Consider the following 4,898-nt stretch of genomic DNA (forward strand, 5'->3'; position numbering starts at 1 on the left):
ATATGCAACTCACATAGTGAAACACATAACAACAGAAGCACAGAAGCTTTTTAGGAGTTTATAGGGTTAAGGAATTAGTCATATAGCTAATGATACAAACATAAGTCAAGGATTTCAGAACTGATAGTTAGAAACCTAGTTGTATTAGACGGAATTGAACGTAGAATCAGAATCACTTAGCAAACCAGGTTAATACCAGAGTCTAGATAGGAAAAAAAACAAACAATTCTGACATACATGGAGCACAGTTAGACTGAAGCATGCTAGAGGAAGCAATAGGTAACTCCTTAGACATGTTAATCATAAGTTTAACAGGACAGAACTCATTCTTGCTAAGATTTAAGCAGGCTAATTACATATTGAACAGCCATAATAATAAGCATGAACAAGACTAGAAACTAGTAAAATAAAGCAGTAACATAACACATATGGTTTTGGACTTGAAATTGAATCAGAACATACCAATTAAGGGGAGTAGACACAGAATACAAAGGCAAGTGTGGTACAATAACTAGCCTAGGCTTATAGCCGACTAGTTCAGTAAGAGTAGCAAGTAACAAGAAAGAGCAAAAAGCTTTTAAGTGTAAGGGAGAATTGATGAACTCATGTACTAGTGAGAATAGAAGGGGGTATATATATAGCAGTTGAGAGCTAGACAAATAAGGTAAGCAATAAATTGTTCAATAATTGGATTCATAGAATCAATCAAGCATAAAAATCAGTAAGATCTTCCCTTAATTAAGGGAGTAATTCACCAACGGTAAAGAACAAGAAACAAATAAAGAAAGAAATCAAATAACTCAGGTATAGAGTAGGAAATTAGGGGTAGATACACAAAGGTTCATTTAAGGAAATAAGTAGTAAAAATCAATGAATAACACAATTAGTTACAAATAAGGTAGGAGATAATTGAAGACTGTGAAATACAGAAATAATTGGGGAAAATCAGCACATAAGTATCACCACAGCAAATCAGTGAATCCGATATTCAAAATAATACTGGTTTTAAGGAAAATAATATAGATTTTTCATGAATAAGCAAGTAAACCAAGTATAAACAGAAAGGATTGAACCTAAAACCCTAATAGAGGCATACTAGGGTAAAAATTTCAAAATACTCTAATTAAACGAGGCAATAATCATGAGAATTAAACACATAGCAAGATCATGTAGCAATCCAAATAGGGTACCAAAAATGGGGATTCTAGCATAACTATTTAGGGTTAGGAAAAGCTTAACAAAAGAAGTTGAAAACACATAAGAACATGATTAAAACACTTAAAAATCAGAAAATATTTGAAGAACAAAGGTTTTCAAGAAACCCTATTTTTAGGAAAATGAAGCATCGTTTGAAAATCAGAAGTTTTCATAGGAAAGCACATGAAATAGGTTTGGCTCATCTCAGATTTGTACAGATCTGAGAAGTTTAAGAGACGACATTAGGGTTTCGAGGAAATAACCCAGAGATGAAAATATCGGCTTAGAAACCATAGGTTTAGCCAAAAAATAGGAAGATCTTACTGGAGATCGAGCCATGAAGGCCCGGACAGGATTGAAGTCATAAGTGGACTGGCCCTGGTCCCTTGAGGACCTCAGAGATAGCAGAAACCCGGTGTAGGAGAGCCATTAGAGGCTTGAGGGTTGTGATAATCCACCATGATCGACGGTAGGTAAGTGACAGTGAGGGGGATTAGGGTTGGGATTTGAGAGAACTCGAGAGAGAAGGGAGATGAGTGACGGCGGGGTTGTGGTAAGAATGAGGGATTTAGGGAAGGGGTTATTTAGGTTTATTAAGGAAAGATTAAATCTGAGCCGTTGATCAAAATTGATCAACGACAAGGATTTAGCAAGAATTGGGTCGGGTTAGGTAGGGGTTTGGGCCTGGGGTATTGGGCTAGTTTAGTTAGGTGTTTGGGCTTGCTACATAGGCGGCAATTGAAATAATAAAATGGTTATTTGTTAAATACCCAAATAAATTAGTTAAATAATTTCTAATTATAAAAAAAATCATGCATAGATATGTTTTGAAAATGTTTATTTAGAATTAAAAAATACAAAGGACTAGTTTCTGGTAAAAATGATACGAAATTATATGCATGAGCTATAATTGCAAAGTTATTGGAGTTATAGCCAAAAGTTTGCCAAATTGGCTATTTATGGAATAATTTGGACTTAATGAGACCATAAATAATAACTTATATCAATAAATATATTTTTTAAAATTATTTTTTATGCAATTTTGTATTATTTATTAGGAAATAAATACTAGACAAATTAAAATTGTGGAAAAATACCAATTAAGACCAATGCATGATTTTGAGGCTATATAGGCAATTAAAAATTGTTTTGGGAAAAATTAGGTATCAACTGTTGCACCTCTTTATCCGGGAAGGATAAAAGAGTTTTCGGGTAAAGAAACTATGGCCAATTTTGACCGGGCGGGATGTTTTGAAAGATAGAGGCCGGACTCTGATCTTCAAGTTGCCTACATATCCATGGTCTTACGGGAATCAGGACATGTGTAGTTCTGGATTCATCGGCAGAATATACCGATGAAGTCATTGCAAGAACGGATGCGAGATTTGGAGCGGACATAAGAGTGGTTATGGTGAACGGTTAAAGTTTGAGACAATTGAAGGAACTAGAGCGAGGTTGCTCCTGCTGGGATAGCGGTTGCTTACTAGTTACCTGAAGATATAAAGAACATGTATTTGTGCAAAAATTTAAATATGATGCAGATACCCTTTTGGACCATGAAGGTCGTCTTTGGATGGCTAAAGATGACGTCCTTGGACCATGACGTCCTGGGCCATGAATTGTTAAGTGAGGGATTCGCAAGCCATGAAATGTTGTTCTCGGTCCATGTAGATGGTGCCTCCGAACCATGACGCCTTAGAATAATTATATGCAAATTTGAGGGATCCTCGGGCCATGGCATGGTGTCTTCTGGCTATGAGGATGGTGCCTTTTAAACTATGACGCCCTTTGATAGATTGGCAATATTTCTTCCCATGAGATGCAATAATTTGATGCTAACAAGACAAGGCTTAGTCATGTGAAATGGAGGGCAGAGCTTAGCCCAATTGAAAAGCAAATAGATAGTGTTAGAAATAGAGCAATATTTGTGCAAAGAGGGACAGTGTTTACTCCCATGCCAATGCGGAGGCAGGGATTAGCCTCATGCAGATATGGAGGTAGGGATTAGCCTCATACAAATAGGGAGGCAGGGATTAGCCTCATGCAAATGGGGAAGCAGGGATTAGCCTCATGCAAATAGGGAGACAGGGATTAGCCTCATGTAAGTATGGAGGCAGGGATTAGTCTCATGCAAGTATGGAGGCAGGGATTAGCCTCATGAAAGTATGGAGGAAGGGATTAGCCTCCATACAATTATGGAGCTAGGGATTAGCCTCATGCAAATAGGGAGGCATGGATTAACGTCATGTAAGTATTGAGGCAAGGATTACCCTCATGCAAATATGGAGGCAAGGATTAGCCTCATGCAAATATGGAGGCAGGGATTATCCTCATGCAAATGTGGAGGCAGGGATTATCCTCATGCAAATATGGACGCAAGGATTAGCCTCATGCAAATACGGAGGTAAGGATTAGCCTCATGCAAATACGGAGGCAAGGATTAGCCTCATGCAAATATGGAGGCAAAGATTTGCCTCATGCAAATATGGAGGCAAGGATTAGCCTCATGCAAGCAGGGAGGAAAGGATTAGCCTCAAGCAGGTATGGAGGCAGGGATTAGCTTCATGTAGGGAGCAAGTAGCAGATAAGAGTAGTATATGTCTTAGCTGGAGATATATTCGGTGTTTGATGTCCTAATTGATAGCGGATTTTGTTATGTGTATATATTTTTGGATGCTATCGCTACGTCTGATATGCCTGCGTAAAAAGAAAGATTGTAAGTTTTGTGAGGGGAGGTTGGTTCGTGCATTCATCTGCTGGCCTTGCTTTGCTCCATTCCAGAGGCCTTTTCGAGTTTCGCTGGGTAACACCTGACCGTTATGGAAATAGAGTTTTCGAAAATAACTATTGATAAAAATAGAGTCATTTTAGAAACGTATTGATATATCAAGTGTCTTTTTGATGAACTAGTGAATGTAACTCATTTCAGAGACATTGCACCTTTTTCATGTTAGAATTTTGAGGGTCCTCCTCAAAATTCTACCCCAGTTTGATAGATGATTCTTCGGCTATTTGCATGTAATGAGCCTTGTCGAACCTTCTTCGGAATTTTGAGAATCCTTCTAAAAATTCTACCCCAGTTTCTTAACCGATTTTTAACCGTCTGACATATGTTGGCGTTGGCTGGACTTGCCCCAGTTTCTAATTTTGAGGGAAATGGAAATTTTATTATGATATGACCAAACACATGCCTACGTATCCCCTCTTAAACGGGAATTAGGTCAAGCGTAGTTCAATTACATCAGATGAGGAAATGTAAATAATCTAAGCATAGTATCTCTTGACTGCGTCGGAATTGATTAGTGTCGCGCCCCCTTTTCCCTTTTCGTGGAAATCGGGTTTATGACATTTTGGTATGGGAATGGGTTTTGAAATTTTGAAGAGTCGCCACCTAACGATTTTAAGGTGCGTTAGGGCACCTATAGGGTTCATTTCAAACTATGTTTGGATAACCAGAGATAGGGTAAGGGCTTAAAATTATCCTAACGGGAAGGTATTAGGCACCACTTAGGTTCCACTAGCGTGGTTCCCGGCCAGCCAGTTTTGTGAATTTATGCAATTAGAAAATAAACAAGTAAGGCTCAAATAGTAGGTGATTTGAGTTTAAATACACAAGTGTTTGGAAAACAATTAGTGAAAAGCAAGATATTTTAGAAGAATTGCAATCTAAACCTAAAGAGGAGGGGGTCCTAGGTTTGTTT

Source organism: Nicotiana sylvestris, chromosome 10 (assembly GCF_000393655.2).
Source record: "Nicotiana sylvestris chromosome 10, ASM39365v2, whole genome shotgun sequence".
NCBI classification, from domain to species: Eukaryota; Viridiplantae; Streptophyta; class Magnoliopsida; order Solanales; family Solanaceae; genus Nicotiana; species Nicotiana sylvestris.